Genomic DNA, 19425 nt, shown 5'->3' with positions numbered 1-19425 from the left:
TCTACAACACATAAGCGATACGGATAAACACCATAATGATTGGTTTTGACATTTAAAATTATTCTCCTGAGATATAAAATTACATGGATTGCTCATGCACACCAATATTAGTGTTGCTCATAGAGTAATGACATCTTTCAGGCTGAAAAAACAACCCAGATACATGTACACATTCAATGTCATTGGGGAGCAAGACTGTTGCTTTCATTTAAGAGGATGGAAAGCTGTGAATCATGTTTAAAAATGGGTTGAAAGGGATCTCTGGAGAACTGGTCGGGCTGAGGATCCAGATCCCAATCATGGGTGGGCTGATTTCAAAGTTAGATCAGGTTGTTCGGGCTGTGTCCTGTGGTTTCAGATATCTCCAAGGACAAAGGTTTTACCTACCAGGTTCTCTGGCCCTTTTCCAGCATTTGACCACCCTCATCATGAAGGATTTTCTCCCTTACATGCAAACAAATTTCTCAGAATTGCTCTTTTTGCCTTTTGTGTCCATTGCCTCTCATCCCTTTGCTGTACACTTCCAAAAAGCAGCTGGCTCCATCTTCCTTCTAACTATCCAGAAGTAATTGAACACAGCAGCTAGGTCTCCCCTTTCCCCTCTCTAAAGGGACTGAACAAACATAGCTTTCTGATTTCTTTCCTTCTTGAAAAAGGGCATATTTACCATTTTCCAATTATTTGGGACCTTCTGCTGTCACCATGAGCATCTGCAGATGACAGAGTGGTCTTGCAGTGATATCAGCCTACTCCCTCAAGGCATTTGGGTACATCTGGTCCCACAGACTACTGTATATCCTCTACTTCAGTTGCCCCTCTTGATCTTCCCCTATCAGGGTGGTACTTTACTCCCTTGAACTCACCAACAAAGCAGCACTAAACAAAGATGATCAAACCCTGCGATGAATGCTGTTTGTCTGATGTTTGACCTACCCCATGGATTATCATGCAAATAGATCTTTCTTCATCAAAAAGACCAAAATCCCCCAGGCTGTGAGAACTGTAGCTATTTTGAAACATAAAGATGCTTCTTCCTAATACTTCCTAAAACACCTAAGCTCCGTGAAGGGCAAACATTTAAAAACCTGCACTCCCCATTTCTCATTTGCTACCTCTTGATGAGTCACTGCTGAGCCTTTTAGATCTTTTATATATCATTATAAGGCACCTTACTTTCTCTGTGTATTAGAGACCCTATGCTGCCAGGCATAGCTTCCGAGTCTTGCTCTGGGTGAAGCATGTACCAAAAAGTTAGGTGTTGCAATATTTTGTGCTGTAGCTCCTAAATTTCTTTTTTAATCTAGGCTGTAATTCATGTGATAAGCAGAAAAAAAACAAAACAAACCCTACCATAAGAATTCAGGTCAGAAGTAGAACAATACTTGGCCTCCTCACCTTTTAGATACAGTCTTAAATTTTAACAAATAATTTACTTATTACACCAAAAGGAAGAGTCCATGGCCAACAAAATATTTGAGCAGCGCTCTATTCACAGTAAAGGTATAAATAACAAGAGTATTAAGTGTGGCTCTTGTTTCTTGTCGGAGGTACAGTAAGTAGTATTCATATCCCTGGGAAAAAAAACAAGCTATATCCAGGAAACAATATTAGAATTTTTTTCCTTTTTAAAAAAGGAAAAAAAACCTCAAACCTGAAAGTGTTCACACACACCTGGCCTAAATTTGGTCTACCACATTATAGAACTCATTCATCTATATATTTGCCTACATTATGGTAGTTCCTATTTTCCTATGTATCAAGCAGCATCAGCTCTTGCAGTCATGCTATAAAGAACTCCAAAATGAATAAATGTTTTATCCTCGGTTAAATGTATGCTAATTGTGTTTCAGTTTTAAACTAAAGGTTGCATTATAGAGAAAATGGGGGGGGGGAGAGCAGACCTCCTTACCTAATGAGATTTTCATCTGATTTTAAAAGGATTATTTCCAAAATTATGTCTGGAATTATTTTCATTAATTAATTATGTTTACATAATTGAATTCCATCAAAGAAAAGGAGACCTTGTGAAAACAGGAAGTTAGACCAAAAGTAGTAAAGGCAAGGATCAAGCTGATTTCACAAACGAATCATACTTATTTTTCTGAAACCTCTTTACCAAGGGCAACGTGTTGTCAGACTTGAGAACTCATCTACAAGAAGGATTAGACTTCACTGTAGAGATTCATGGGGCCATTTATTATCTCATGATATAGCATTTTCTAATCTGGGTTGTGTCATTTTAAAAACAGGCATCACAAATTCTGGTAAAAAAGGTGTCAATGCTTATTAGCTCAATAACTCAGTTCCCTCACGGTGGGATTGTGGGGGATTAGGGGGTTGTCAGATGTGTTGTTTGCTGGAAAAGAAAAAGGCCACTCACTGTCAATTTACCTGGGTTATTTTTTTTCTAGAGAAATAATACCACATCTGCTTTATAGTTACAACACACTCTCTCAAATAACGTCATCCAAATTTCACTAAGTTTAATGAAGCATACAGTGCATTAAAAAGGAATAAGTTGTTCTGTTCCTCAGTATTTCTTTCTGATTATAAGTCTTTCTGCCTCTGAATTTTAAGCACCGATGCTTTAATAAGGGAAGGAAAAATAAAAGAGAATTGCACTCAGGAATGTACTAGGCTCATGTTTGTGCATTGAAAAACATTAAAAAATACCCTAAAGGTTGTTACAGACTTTGGATTTTATGGTGTTTTAATAGTAAGGCAAAAAGGTGTATTTTGAGCTCATCTTTCTGCATATTGAGCACAGGCAAAAGTAGAGCTTTTCAAGAGTCAAGAGCAGAAGAAGTACTATTATTTAGAATATTATATACCGCATTTATTCCAAACCAGCCTGAAACTGGAACAGAGAACAGGGGTGAAGCTAAAACAAGAATGGAACATGACCATTTTTTAATCTTCTGAATTGCAATTTCAAGATATTTTCAAAAACAGGACCAAAAGGAAACACTCCTTTAGCATTTCATCTTGTCTGAGGACAAGCATCTACTAGTTCAGCATGAAAAAAATGGCTCTGATTAATACAGAATCAAACAAATCCACTCCATGTAGGTAAAAAAGTCACATTTTCTATTTACATAATTTTCAATGAGATTACAAATGCATAGATAATGGATTACAGTTAATAGTCTGAATATAAGTAATTTCTCTTTGTATAAATATGAAAGAAAACTATCTGTACCTAAAGAGGACTGTTGCCACTTAGATCTCAGGATCTGCAACACTAGGAAGTCTGACTAAACTCTGCCTTCCTTCTCAAGCCTTTCCTCCTTCATCAAACACATGGTAGGAAATGCTAAAGGATTTGTGCCTCTGAGTTTTTCTGCTTTTGTAGTTCTACATGTGTGATTCCTGTGAAGGGAATAGTCGGCAATCCTTTAGATTAACCTTGTCTCATTCGGAGCTCGGACTGCATGATGGCAGAGCACTGTGATGCCTGGTCCTGCTCAGAAGAGTTCACATGCCTCTCTCCAGTGTTACAATTAAGTTTGCCCTCACCTGCCTGACACGAACAGGGGTATCTGGTTACCCATGATGAACAGCCACATGTAGATGGACAGAAATGTCACCATCTGACCCCATGCACCCTGCCTGCCATCCCACATCCTGCCAAAACCTTTGCCCTGAGGGGACTGACTGCCTCAAACCTGGCCAACCTCAAGAACTTCACCACTTGCCAGACTGCCTCATGTAGAAGTCTGTTGAAATTTCCATTTCTTTCTCATCCGTGGGGCATGGTAAACATAACATAAACATAACATAAACATCTTGGCTTGATCTTGGATGTGGGTAACACTCATTTTCTGAAACCCAGCCCAAATATAAGTATGGTAGGCAATAACTGAGGGAGCCTTAGGTCCTTGGAGATGTATCTCGTATGGCCATCAGAATCATTTTGACATTTTCATTCTTACCACTGCTTAATCATTTGTAGTTTTCTTCTAAACATATATTTTAGAACCAATCATTTCTGCGTGTATTCACAATGAGCAAAATGAGCATTTTCACTTGTGGTGGGGGACACACATCATAGCAGCTGAGGTGTCAGGCAGGTGTGCTGGGATTTGGCAACTGGAAGCATGCTCAGAGCTCGCTGTGGAAAAATTTGCTTTTCCAAGCTGTTCAGAGGTATCTCAGACATCTCCGCTCTGCACAAAAGGCATAGCCTGGGATGCAGAGAGATGCTGCTGCTGCTGCTAGACATAAACCCGCTATATAAATCTTCTTTGTTTTCCTCCCACTTTAAGCTTCATGGCATATCTGTTGCTCCCCGCCAGACACTAGAATTACCTCTTTATCCACAAGTGCCCTGGTTTTCACTGGCATTAAGCACCCACAAATGTCAGAGAAGACCAAAGAGCTGGAGGAGGGGGGGAGAGTTTCTTAAAAATTCAGAGTAAGCACTGTAATGGAGGAATTTTGCCACCAGATGTCAGAAGGCAGAACGCAGACTGAGGAACACATTGCCTTACCAAATCTTGATAAAGGACGTTTCAGTTCTTTCATGTTTCCCCTTCCTTCTTCCCTCCTCCTCTCCTGTCACATATATGTAGATACACTCAGAAAGAAAATCACCTAGGGAACGCTAGGTTGGGGTTCATTTTCGCTGTAGCCTTACACAGATAAAAGGCTGGAGATCTAATACCCTTTCAAGCTTCAGGTGCCATATCAAAGAAAAAGAGTTGTCTAAAATTCGAATTTGCTAAACAAGCTGAATAATAACAAGTTCTGTGAGCTCTGGAACTAACGAAACCTTGTTTCCTATAGATTTTACCTCATGGTTGAGTGAAGCTTTTCCTATCCTGAGGAACTTCAAATTTTCTCTTTTTTGTGTAAGGATGATCCCATGGAACGGCTTTTCAGACAGAAGCACTTGTGCCTTTTCTCTCTTCTTCCCAGGCACCTTTTCTTATTCTAATTGAATAGCTTTAAAACTACTGCCAATCTCTCAAATTTTGTCAGAATCAGATGGGGCTCCAAAATGCACAAGGCTTTCTTCCACAGGAAACCTAGCATACAGAAATGCAAGGACAGCTAAATCTATTACAGACTCAGATTAATGAGGCCATTTATTTTATACTAAAACTCTGCTACAATTATTTAAACACCTGAACTTGCACTAGCAATTTAAATGTTCCAGTAAATATTCTGATGATTCCTCCTTTTTCTGTCAGATTATCAATTTATGGAATATGCAGAAATGTGCCTGATTGAGCATCAGTCTGTGCTGATGAAACCCTGGTTCCTATGACTGCGTCTTAGTGGGTTACCTCTTCTCCTTTTATTCTCCCCTCTTTTCAAGACACAGAGTATTCAGCATGGAATGCCACCCTTTACATCAAGTTTCCACACCCCTCCAGCACCGCCAAACAGGCATCATTGACAACAGTGAGAAAAGAGCAGACTGGCCTTCTACCAGATTGGCCTTCAGCTGTGACTCCAGCTGAAGTTGCTCTGAATTTCTACAACAAGTTTAGCGAGAATAAGATTAAACACTCAGCACATTCATTGTAAGCTTGTGCTCATTCCAGCTCTTTTTGATTGTATATATTTTTACTATGCCAAATTAATGAGCTTTGCTTTATTATTCTATCCATTTTAAGCTTTGATTAGTCTAGCTCTTAAAATGTGCATAAAATTAGTTTGATTCTATTAGCTATTATTTAAATTATCACCCTTAAATTAATCCGTTTGTATTGTGAAGCTGGTTCTGTGGCATTACAATGGTTACTTATCCTTCCTGACCCAAGATTATATTGCATCATAAAAATTTAGCAACAGATTTTAAAAATTAAATGGAGTTTTTATGAAGAATGAATGAAAGCCATGGAGATTCATCTGCGTTAATCTATAATATAGATGCCTTTTGAGCTATTTTTGCAGAAATGGGTCAATTCTGTGAAAACTATGTATCTAAACAGACTTTGACATGACTGAAGTGTTAAACAAATTTTAGCAGCTTCACATTTAAAATACCCTCAGTAAATAGATCCAGAGCCACTTCAGTGTCTGGTAACACAACTATACAATTACTAAATCAGTTGTGGGAGTCATAGCCAGCAAATCTTCTTAATGGTATACCTGGACATTGCTCACGTGGATAAGCACAAGCCAATTTACCCCTCATATAAACAAGTTTGAGAAATTATGGCATTTGTTCAAAAACACAGCCCAGATATCTTATTAATTTCCTGGAGATAGATTTGGGTGTGTTGGTGTTGGTTTGTTGTTTTTGTTTTCATTTCGATTGGTTTGGTTTAGGTTTTAAGTAATGCAATATTGATATGATATAATACAACCCAATACAAGACTTTCCTTCACCCTCTCCACGCTGGCACAGCACACACTCAGCGCACCTCCACTGACATCCCTGGCCCACTGCAAGTTCTCTCTGTCATGGTAAGCTTGTTCTTCATTTTTATTCCTCTCCTGTATTGTCAATAATGCAGATAACTGCGGGGCAAGGACAGCTTTCATCCAGTAATATCCACCTTTCTTCCAGGGTAACACATACTCTCACTCACATGGCACACATCTTTGGAGGTCAATGGGTCCACTTACTAAATGGAAATACCTGAATAGAATCATAAACATTGACAGAATATATGAAATTTTAATGCTATGGTTTAACATGAGACAATATTTTTAAAGTACTTACACTTATCTCCAAGTGCACATCCTGCTTACTCTAAAAAAAAAGCTAACTAGCTCGTTCGAATTGCCTCAACACATTAAAAGCAGCTTCTCTGCTTCCTGTTACCACACCTGAAACAGGCCAACATGTGGAAAAGAAGTGGTGGAAACAGGTTTTCCAACACAAACTGAAACTAAAGGCTCTTGAGCTGTCACAGACTGGGAGGGAAGAATAAATGGTCAAGCAAAATGGGTTTGCTCCTGTAAGTGTAATAAAAGAAATTACCTCATCCAGTCCAAACTAACAGCTCACAAGTACAGTGGTTTTCTAATGTATGGAAACCCAGAGGTTAAGATGTTTTCTTGAAGACAGGCAACACTGAGTTACACCAACCAGACAACTGTAATTCAGTAGGCTGTTGGATCCTGCTAAATCTAATTGAAGTTTGTGTGTTTGTCCCAGTCAGGCCAAGGTGGAACATAGACCAGTGCATCTATGTAAAGCCATATAAAAGGTTCAGGTAGTCGGGGAGATGGAAACCCTCCAGATAGGATCCTACCAAAAGGGCCAGGCTGCAAAAGTCTGGATGATGAAAGGCTGAACACACATTTAACTTGAAGAAACCACTGCCTCATCCTCAGGTTAGTTGCTTCTAGCTTCAAGCCCCTGTTCACACTATGTATTTTCCCATATATTCACACAGATCACAGCAAATAGAGGGGTGGGGAGAGTTTCTGTGAGGCCTGCAAACTTAATACACTGAAAATGTCATCTCAAAAGAAAACAGCATCCAGCCTAACTTCCAGTACCTAAAAGGGGGCCTATAAGAAATCTGCAGAGGGGCATTTAGCAACAGGACAAGGGGGAATGGCTTTTAACTGAAAAAGGGGAGGTTGACGTTAGATATTAGGAAAAAAAATCTTTACTATGAGAGTGGTGAGACACTGGAACAGGGGAAACTGTGGTTGCCCCATCCCCGGCAGTGTTCAAGGCCAGGTCACACAGGGCTTTGAGCAACCTGCTCGTGGAAGGTGTCCCTGCCTATGCCAGGGGGTTGGAGCTGGCGGAGCTTTAAGGTCCCTTCCAACCCAAACTGGTCTGTGATTCTATGATTGTCATACCACACATGTGGGGCCTGCACTGCATGGGGCACACACAGCCACCCCCTTCAGCCGAGGTAGTAGCTTCTCTTGTGCAGTGATACAACTGAGGGAAGTTCTTTAAACTGTGGAAAACAGAACACCTTTGTGTGCAAATATTACCAGTACAGAACAAAAACCAAACCCCACCGCCACCAAACAAAGGTATGAACGCAGAAGCCGCGGGACAGCGATACCAGTGTTATCTAGCCTTTGCCCACCTCCGAAACCCGGTCCCGCCGCTGGTACAGCCCGGATCTCTTCATCACCTGCTCGCGTATTTAGCCGCGGGGCACCGCGGAGGTGGGAGCGGCCGCAGCGGAGCGGGGGCCCGGGGAACGCGGCGGCTCTGCTGCCCCCATGCGGCTGCTGCGCCCGCGGGCGGCGGTTCTCAGCCGGCGCTGACCCGCAGCCCCTTCGCACCCACCTCTGCTGCTTCACCGTCACCGCAGGGGCAAGAGCCTATAGACAAGTAAGACGGCGCACGCATTCGTTTGAAGATCCTTGTAAATGCAAAAGGAAAGGATTTAATTTTACAGGGTTGGCTGTCAATCAGTGATCCTTTTTATTACATTATAGGTTGAAGGTTGTTCCAAATGTTAGCAGTAAAATAATTTTAATTCAGTAATTGAATGAAGCATGAGTCTGACCTACACTGACTGGCCATCTCTTCGAGTACTTTATACTTTTCTTTCAAGTGAAGTCCTGACTCATCTGCAGTATTTACATTAAACTCCCAAATAAGAAACACAACACATCCCTCTTTCCATTGCTAATGTATCTCATTTTAAAACAATTGGTATTTATTCTAGTGTCAGCTAGCAAAGACAAAAAAAAACGGAACATAGAATTTTGCAGTGCAGAGCAAAGAGCAGCACCAGAGTACACTGTGTCTCAAGCACAAGGTTGAGGTGCAGACAAGGGTTAAAGCACCAAAGTCAATGATGCACCTAAAGAGATAAAACAGATGCCTGAACACTCCTGTTGATATACACCAAGTCTAGCTACATGGGTAGGCACAGTCTCAAAGCCAAACTTTCTCATTCCCACCCCACTTCCCCTCCATAAATCTTCAATCCAGTGCCTTGGACCTCCTTTCAGTCTGGATCAGCTACACGCATTGTAGGAAAAAAATGAGATTTAGTTCTTCCGAAGAACATTGTGGCAATTTGAGCCAAAGCTCTTTTTAAGCCACACCAAGAACTAAAACAAAGTCTTTGCCTGGTACATGGAGGTCTGCTCCCCCAGTGTAGGTATACCTGCAGAACTCAGGGATGACAATATTCATTTTCACTTTCAGATGGACTTCCTGCATTAAATCTATGATTTAGGCACACCTAACATTCCTGGATGTCTAAACCCATAGACATTTGTCATTTTGCCACTCAGCAACTGGGAAGTGACATGGCTAATCACAGTCACAGAATCAGACAGTGGTTTAGGCTGGAAGGGATCATCTAGGTCTAGACAGATCATTTAGTTCCAACCCCCTTGCCACAAGCAGGGACACCTTCTACTAGACCAGGTTGCTCAAAGCTCTATCCAATCTGGCCTTGAACACCACCAGGGACAAGGCAGCCACAGCTCCTCTGGATAAGCTGTGGCAGTGTCTCACCTCCCTCACAATCAAGAATTTCTTCCTTATATCTCACCTAAATCTACCCTTTTCCAGTTTAAAGCCATTTTCCCTTGTCCTATCACTACATGCCCTTGTACAGCATCCCTCTCCAGCTATTTTTAGGCCCCCTTTACGTACTGGAAGGCTATATGCGTCCCCGGAGCCTTCTCTTCTCCAGGCTGAACAACCCCAACTCTTTCTGCATGTCTTCATAGTAGAGGTGCTCCAGCCCTCTGATCATCTCTGTGGCCTCCTCTGGAATTCCTCCAAGAAGTCCATCATATTTGATAAGTATTTCAAACGCCACAGGGTTCTGAGACACCTTTTCTTGGATGGCAGTTCTCCACAGATATATTTAAGAGGCTCAGGACCTAACCTTGATGGTTATGTAACCTCATGGAATGTACCTTGGGATTCCCACACTTCCCAAAAATCTTACCTTTAACATTTTTACATTTTAAATCATTCAGTAACTGCACGTTTGCAAGTGCAGGTTATGCACAAGACCCAGGAAATGAAATGGCACTCTGAGCAATTTTAATTTATTAGTGAAAATTATTAGTACTTTCTGCAGTTGTCAAGCTATAATGCTGGGAAAAAATCCCCGGGGAATAGAGGAGAATTGATTTTTTAACTATTTCATTAATTCATCATTTAACTGAATTTTTCTGCATGGGCAGTGCATACATGTCCCTTTCCAGACACAAGTGACCCTGCAGAAAAGGCTACATCTTCCTATTGCAGGAGGCTACATCCTCCTATAGCCTCTGTCTTTGATTTGCCACATGTTGTGTTCTTGTGAACTCTCTCCAGCACTTTTCATAATTTTGAGGGCTGAAAATACTACATGAGAGAGAACAGAGGTCAAGAAGAGTTATTATGAAAGTTATTAATTAATAATTCTTTTTTCCAGGGGACAAATATACAAACAAAAGTTGCCTGTATGATATTTGAAGTTCAGCTGGTACCTACTAAAAGTAACTAAATTATGGAAGACTGCAAGTTCATTTCTTTTCCAGGGTGCATGGGTTAGTCCTTATCTTAAGCTTAACTTTTCAGGATTCCTAAATTCTTATAAGGCAGCTTTGGCTGTTTTCTATACTTTTTTTTTCTAGCCAAAGAGATTCATAAGAGATACTGCAGAGAAGGACTTGAGGGTGGGGGTCGATGAGAAAATGAACATGAGCCAGCTTCAGTGTGCGCTTGCAGCCCAGAAGGCAACCGTATCCGGGGCTGCATCAAAAGGAGCGTGACCAGCAGGTCGAAGGAGGTGATCCTGCCCCTCTACTCTGCTCTCGTGAGACCTCACTTGGAGTATTGTGTGCAGTTCTGGTGTCCTCAACATAAAAAGGACATGGAACTGTTGGAACAAGTCCAGAGGAGGCCACAAGGATGCTCAGGGGACTGGAGCACCTCCCATGTGAAGATAGGCTGAGGAAGTTGGGGCTGTTCATCCTGGAGAAGAGAAGGCTGCGTGGAGACCTCACAGCAGCCTTCCAGTATCTGAAGGGGGGCTGTAGGGATGCTGGGGAGGCACTCTTCACTAGGGACTGTAGTGATAGGACAAGGGTTAACGGGTTAAAACACAGGGGAAGTTTAGGTTGGATATAAGGAGGAAGTTCTTTCCTGTTAGGGTGGTGAGGCACTGGAATGGGTTGCCCAGGGAAGCTGTGAATGCTCCATCCCTGGCTGTGTCCAAGGCCAGATTGGACATAGCCTTGGGTGACATGGTTTAGTGTGAGGTGTCCCTGCCCATGGCAGGGGGGGTGGAACCTGATGATCTTAAGGTCCTTTCCAACCCGAACTATTCTATGATTCTATGATTCTATAATGTTTTTTTTTTAGTTAGGAGTTTTGACCTCAATTTAGGAGGCAGCTGCTTAATGTCACTGTTTCCTTCATCCTTCAGAAATAAGTTATTTGTAAATTTAAGTCACCTTCACCCTGAAACTGCTTCCAAGATTATATAAATTATAATAAAATTATAATTTCTCCAAAGTTGATTACAAGTGGACACTTAATATAGCTTCTACCCCTTATAAAAGCAAAAGGACTGCAATCCTCAAGACATAATCCTAGTGCAAAATGCAAGCACATAAGCCAGTTTCATTAAAAAAAAAAAGTGAAGTCACCATTTCAGTATTCATGGCAATAGGATATTTCCCAGGAGATAGCAGTTCATCCAGGGTGCTTAGGTACAGAAAGATAGAAAAGAGGTATTTCACTCTTCTGAGAGGATATTTAATGATTAATAGGAAAATAATGCATTGATCTTACTTTTTAAAATAAACAATGGCTTTATGTCAGAAAGAATATAAACCAGAATACCATCAAGGAGTTACCACTACTGAGTAACTTCTGAATTACCTTGACAGTGCTTCCTATTTTTCAGTCTCATATTTAGATCTCATAATTTAGATGGCACTTAAAGCAGGATACACTTCGGCAAGCATTAGCTGCCTAACAATTTATTCTGTATGTTTCCCTTTATAAAGACACCTCCAGACAGCAGTTAATCTCACCTTAACACAGAAGGGGTGAATCATCCTTTAGAAGAGCTCATTTCTCTCTATTGACTAACGAAGGACCATATCCAATTAGCTAAGACTAGACAGTAATCCTTAGATATTAAAGTGACGTCAGATGAATCCTATACACGGTGAACTAAGACAAAATATACTTCTTCTTCTCATACCAACACATGGTGGGGATAGATGTTTTCCATGGTGTGTCTATTCTTTCATTGCCCTTTGAGTCAATTGAGAATTTGTAGAAAAATAAAAATTGAGAAATCAGTTACAGCTACGAGTCAGCTCCCAGGGGTACCAAACACCGGCAATTCCACAAAATCTTACTGTGGATTCTTTGAATGTCTGAGTTATATTGGCTAATTGCAGAATGGAATAGAAGATTCAGTCACTATTTCAGATCGCCTGCTACATGGTACAGAAAAGGCACTGCTTTACAAGTTTCTTTTCCAGGAACACAAAATAAGTTGTTTTGCTATCTGTCATACAACCATATTTCTACCCTTAAACCCATCTATATACAATAAATTCAAACAGCTATCTATACTCATATCTATGTATCTATATATCTCTCTATAGGTATTATCATGCGGTTAAGTTTCACCAAGTTCCTGCCAAGTACTGAACTGATCATCAGAAAAGTTATCCAAGCTTGTCCAAGGTCACACAGAATTGGCATCATAATTTAAACGATGAGTGCTTAAGGAGTGCTGAAGTCATATACAAATTATCATTGTGAACAGGCTACAAAAATATGCCAGAACAAACATCAACCACTTAAACAGGTAAAAACTTTATAGCCACTAGTAATTTACCCTAAAGAATTCAGGGAAATATTAAAACCTTTGAGCTGTTTTAACAGTTTGCATCCTTTTTGTGACAGTCTGGTACTTCCTTTCCTTAGCACAACATAGATTTTGATAACATCAGAGACAGATGTTGTTTTTTCAAGTGCAATCCAGGTTCTTTTATTTATCCAAGCTCCTATTTATTTTATTTGTAATGTAAACCAGTTAATTAAAGTATACCTGCTGCTCAAGAAAAGACTTTAAAAAAAGAATTGTCAACACACTTTTTAAAATCTCAAGAATATTTCGTATCTAGAATGACGAATGCTAAATGTTTTCATTGTGCTTTTTGCCTCAAATCCAACACTACACAGATACTGCACTTGTTCCCAGGCACAAATACAAAGAATAAGACCTGCTCTGCATACAAATGTGTTCCCTTAGATGTTATTTGTATCACCCGTTTAAAAATGCTTCTCGTAATGCAGTTTTCTCCAGGTAAGGTGACAGAAACATCCTTTCCCTCCTCACTGTGCAGATGACTCTTCTCCTCCCTCTTGGCAGAGGAAGACCTTTGGCTGAGGATACAAACCAGCTGATAAAGAAACTCATGGGGGCTGCTAGAAGGAGATTTACACCTGTGAGTAGGCATAGATAGACACCCCACAAGTCATCAAGAAAAGGCTTTCTTTATTCCTCATTTTCCTTCTTTCTTTAATATATTGCTTATTAAGTGAATCTATTAAAAATGTAGCATAATACTTATTGAGACTTAAACTACTAAATGCTTTCAATTTTTCACACTTTAAAATTGTGCTGAAGTATGTAATATGCTTTTTTGAGGGCCATATATTATTATTTTTAAAGGAAATACCATTTAAATGTTGAATTACTGACACTAAGTAAAATAACCCTATTGCGTTTGGGGAGAATGGACTTGTAAAAAGCTGTCTGGTTCTCACAGGAAGGAGAGAATGTTTTAAACAGTTTACCATTTTTCCTAAGGCGCTCATGAGGCCAACCTCCAATCCATTCATTAGCCAAGTAAACACTTGTTCACCACTACCACTGATGGCTCCACCTCACACCAGGTTGGAAGTCACTTTCCCTTCTACTACTACAAGGGGAAGTCCGATCCCAGTGCAGAAGGCAAAAGAGGCTTTTTGTGTAACAGATTCCAGGATGGCTGGATCTTGTGTAGCACAATTTAATGTGAATTACTACTTCTTGCTAATTCCTATATATACCCAGCGAGGGACAACACTGACATTTATAAAAATTATTACTTTTTACTGCTCTACTAAAAATATTTCTAATCACCAAATGCTCCTGCAGCTTTTTCTGCAATGCCAGAGCAGCAATATAGGAACTTTCCAATTTATAATATTTTTCTATGTCTGAGACTTTTCAGTCAAAATATTTTATTTTTCCTTTTATTGATCCACTGACTCTCTACTTTGAAATTTTTCTGCTTTGTCAAGATCATGTTCATGTTCATGTAGTAGTCATATTGGAGTAAGTTTCATCAGATTCCAGAGTAATGGTTTTATTCTAAAGGTAATGCTTTATTCCAAAGGAAGTTCAGAAAAGGAAAGCAGAAACTACTTATCTATAATTTACAGTATTAAAATATGCCTTTATGTAATTTTACATACCATGTACAAAAAAAATTACCTTAAATGAGGTATTTCTTTAATGGTCATCCATGTATGTGTCATACATACACATTTGTGCAGGTAAAATCTGAAGTTATTCTAATAAATCCCAGATTGGTATATTGGTCCATGTTCTATTGGATTTCAGTGATACTTAGTTAATGAAATGAATACCAGTTTATCAAATTTCAGATAGCCAAGCAGTAAGAATATGCTGAAACAAGCATACTATACCAACAATATTGATTTCTACAACTTGTCCATTGTCTATATTAGGTCCTGCCATAAATCTTACTATTATCTCCTTCCACTTAAGCACCAACTAGTTTTTACAGAACAGCAGCCTATTTTTAACACACAATGTGCAAACCTCACAAACCCTAACTTCTACACTCTGTTCAGATTGCCTATGTCCTCAGCAGCTAGCGCTTAGAGCCTACATTATGAATCATCCTTTTAAAACTCATTCCTCTTGAACTGTATTAGTTGACATGTTTTGAGCATAGTTAATATATTTAATTTTACCTCTTGCCTTCAAAACCAAAGAGCTTATTTAGCAACCATACAGCAGAACATTTGGATTCATTCTAATGTTCAAATCAAATGTAGCCGTTGATAACAGTTTTGACGTATCTGCCAACCATGGCTAAAACCTCTTGCCATCATACCTTTTAAATTAGTTTTGGTGCTTAAAATTCTTACAGGAAAAACATTTTTTAAAGAGATACGCAAAGGTTAACTAATCTGTAATAATTTGGAAAAAGATTTCTGTAGATAAAAGCATTGACTTAAGTACATGGGAAGTAATTTTCTCTTATTGAAAATGAGTAATTATTGCTTAAATTAATATCTGATTAAAATCAGATGACAGACAAGGGCTATTTTTCAAACATTCTTTTTTTAAGTCCTATGTCATTAGAATTGAATATTCCAGTGTATCTTGAAGAAATGCTTAATCAATAAAAGTACAATTTATTAACTATGTTGATTTTAAACATTGCTTTGGTATTTCTAAATAGCATATTTAGCTGATTAGTTTTTTACCTAGAAACCACTCTTCAGAAAATCTTAAAAAAAAACAACCAAACAAACAAACAAAAAAACCAACCAAGAATGCTTCTCAATATTTAAAAATCCTAAATTGGAGTAATCGAAAAGACTGTCTTTTCCATTGTCATTAAATTGGGAATACTTCCGGGACACGCTCGATGATCCCACCAAACTCTTCTATATCATCATTCCCCTATATTTGGATCTATGAACTTTCTGACTTGTCCAAGGATGCCTCGTCCTAGATTTAGTACATAAAAATAAGAAGGTAAAAGACAACTGAGCATGTCATGCTACACATTTAAAAAATAACACTCCGTTCTCCAAGAGTCTATACCCTTGTTGTCTTATTTGAAAGATCCTTTTAGTAATACTAGTCCTAATACTAAGTAAATACTAGGTAATATAGTAAAAATATAAATAAATAAAAATTAAAAATTTCAAAATAAAAATTAAAATTAATAACAAATTAAAACAAATATAAAAAATAAAAATTAAAGATACATAAAAATTTAAAAAGACTTAGTTTAAATACTAAGTAATATAGTATTAATTTTGGTAATAATAATGGTAATAATTTGGTAATACTAAAAAGTATTAAAAATGTAACTGATTAAATCAACTAAATAAAAAAACTATCAGATTTTTAAATGTTTTTTTCTTATCTCAACAAACGTGTTCAGTAATATTTAGTAATTGCAATTGCATCTAGGTGAAAAAAAAATATAAACTGTTTATGTTCAGCCTACATGAATGAGGCAAACAATGCACAAAGTGGATTAGGAGGAATACAACTCAAAAACTACACTGCAGTTATGGATTAATATTCAGGACAGAAACGCGTACCTTAATTACATGTTATTTCCCCACCTCTCTTTCAAATTTATCCTGCATTTCTCTCTCTTAAAAAAAAATGCATATTCTTAGCTGCTTCTGTCCATCATTCATCCCACACTCCCTTGGCTCCCCATCTTGCAAGTCGAAGGAGGTGATCCTGCCCCTCTACTCTGCCCTCATGAGACCTCACTTGGGAGTATTGTGTGCAGTTCTGGTGTCCTCAACATAAAAAGGACATGGAACTGTTGGAACAAGTCCAGAGGAGGGCCACGAGAACGATCAGGGGACTGGAGCACCTCCTGTATGAAGATAGGCTGAGAAAGTTGGGGCTGTTCAGCCTGGAGAAGAAAAGGCTGCGTGGAGACCTCATAGCAGCCTTCCAGTATCTGAAGGGGGGCTGTAGGGATGCTGGGGAGGGACTCTTCATTATGGACTGTAGTGATAGGACAAGGGGTAATGGGTTCAAACTTAAACAGGGGAAGTTTAGATTGGATATAAGGAAGAAGTTCTTTACTGTAAGGGTGGTGAGGCACTGGAATGGGTTGCCCAAGGAAGCTGTGAATGCTCCATCCCTGGCAGTGTTCAAGGCCAGGCTGGACAGAGCCTTGGATGACATGGTTTAGTGTGAGGTGTCCCTGCCCATGGCAGGGGTGTTGGAACTATATGATCTTAAGGTCCTTTACAACCTTAACTCTTCTATGATTCCACTATGATCTTCATTAGTACTGAATTTTTGTACAGAAGCCCTGCTTTATCTTGCCATTGTGCAATTTAGTCCACTGTTATTTCTGCTGTCTCACCTTCTTTATTGAATTGTTTCAGAGAGGTTTAAAATTCCATCAGTATAGGAAGGAGGTAAGAAGTGAAGTTAATTTTTCTGTAGTGCCTGTGAGACTTACAGTTGCCTGTCATTTCTGTATAATTTATTGTGTACACAAGTTTCCACCACTGAGAAGCAGAGAGATCAAGTCATATTCAAAGTTTCTTTAGCCAAGTCCAGTAACTGACTTGAAGACCATAAGTGAGAGCCTGAACTTTATGCTGTACTGTAATCAATAAAATCATCAATGCACACAGCTTGCTATCTGCAGCCCATTTGCCAAATGTCTATGCTCTTATACACTGTATTAATTGCATCCCTTTTTGGGGATCGATGTTTAGAACCACAAAAAGCATGGTTTATAAAAATTCATCTGATATCAATAAAGTCAGGTAAGGATAGAGGCCCAAGAGTTACTGGAAAGCCTGCCACCTCAGCTAGCTTTACAATATCCTACATTTGGTTCCATCAAAGCCAGTAAGACATAAATCTATAGAACGAATGCCTGTTTTTCATCAGAGAGGGCAGGTCATTCATCTGTATCTCCAGTGCTGCTTCCCAGGTTTAAAATCTTAACATCCTCAGCACTCTCTAGGATAAAGGCACTTGGAAACAATTCCTTGGTAGATCAGAAAGCTTTTTTAAAAATACAGACTTAACACTAACTGGCATTTTCCAAGATTTTTGTGTAAAGGAAGGTTTTTCTCATGTTCAGGATGCTCTTCTATTTCAAAAGGCACGCTTGCTTCTTGTGAAGCACTGGCAGCCCCAGGAGACTTAGCTACTCTTGTGTCTCCTTTGCAATTCCTAGACAAAGCTCTGCTGCAGGTGGCACATTATATGCTTTTCTGTCTAGTATTTATAGTACCTAGTATTTGTCTAGTATCTGTTTCTACAAATAGACTGAATCCAGGAATAGGAGACCTTTCAGCTAGTAACTGCAGTCATGCAACCCAAAAAGTATAGGTGGCTCCAGGTGAACCTTTTAGCAATGTAAACTGTTGACAGTCCTACTACAGACTGCTGGGCAATGAAGCTGTTCACCAGCATCATGGATTGAGAAATATTTTCCTCCAAATTTCTATGAAAATATAGATTTCTTTTTGCAAAAAATCAAGTTTGGCACACAGAAAATTCTCAAAACATTGTTGTCCTTCTTTGGCAAGACCTGGCGTGCAGATGGTGGGAAGGTGTCACACTTCTTTCCAGACTCTCAGATTCTAATCCAGAAATTTACTCTTCAAGTGGCCGGAAAACTCCTTCTTGTCTACTTCAGTTCTCTTTCCTCTTAAGAAATGCAGCCATTAGCTCCATAGCTCTCAATATAACTTGCTTGCCCCTCCTCCTGGAATCTCATATTCCAGCCCTTAGAGAAGCCATGAATGTCACCACAAGTCCCTCTAAGCTCTTGCAAGTTTTACTTATAAATTTCGTTTGACTTCCATACTCCCTTTCCAGCCACAAATGCTGATTTTGCTTTTATTTCAACACCATCATCTTTACTGATAATCCTGGCAAAATATTTTCTTAGCTTTGGACTAACATGGTTGCATAAGAGCCATACTTCCATTCTCTTTCTTGCTGTGTGTATATGTAAAGAGCAAGCTTTAGTGCTATTTATAGTAGCTACATGCTAAGTGCTAATTAGCTAATAATGCTTAATAGCTTATAATATATGACTGGCAGCCTAAGATATATTCCTAGTGTTAGTCATACAATTTAGCATGCTATGATTTGGGTGGAGGAAGGGGCTAGGTACACAATTACACATATTATAGATGTATCAGCTAGATCTACCAGAACAAACTGTCAGACACCTGTAACCAGCACCCCAGCCTAAAATTTCAACACAATTTTGATCTTATGAAATCTATGTGCAAGTGTCAAGGCAGAGAGAACTCTTGTTAATGTAACGTAACACATGGACTTATTTTTCTGGTGAAGTGCCAAACGACAGGCTGCACTGTTTGCACAAGGTTCAGATAAGAGCAACTGAGACAAACACAACAATTATCCGCTGGTTTCTGCAAAGGTCTGGGAAAGTTAATGCAGTCACGCAGCCTATTTAAATTCCCAACAGTATTTGCACAATACTACAGACTACATCATTATATGAATTATAGGAGGCCAAACCACTCATCTGTTAGCAAGGCATACAGCGCCTAATTACACATAAGCTTCACTTAGAACACAGAAGGCAACGTCTCAAAGGAGACACTTCCTTATTTTACAAAAAAATATCTCCTGACTCATTTCAGACCACGGCCTCACAAGACACAACCCGGACCACGTCGGGAAAGCCGGGCATGGGGGGAGCAGCCGCCAGGCCTCACGGCCG

Source organism: Pezoporus occidentalis, unplaced genomic scaffold (assembly GCF_034315485.1).
Source record: "Pezoporus occidentalis ecotype Australia unplaced genomic scaffold, CSIRO_AGI_Poc_V1 ctg134, whole genome shotgun sequence".
Lineage (NCBI taxonomy): Eukaryota > Metazoa > Chordata > Aves > Psittaciformes > Psittacidae > Pezoporus > Pezoporus occidentalis.
This window is presented reverse-complemented; position numbering follows the sequence as displayed.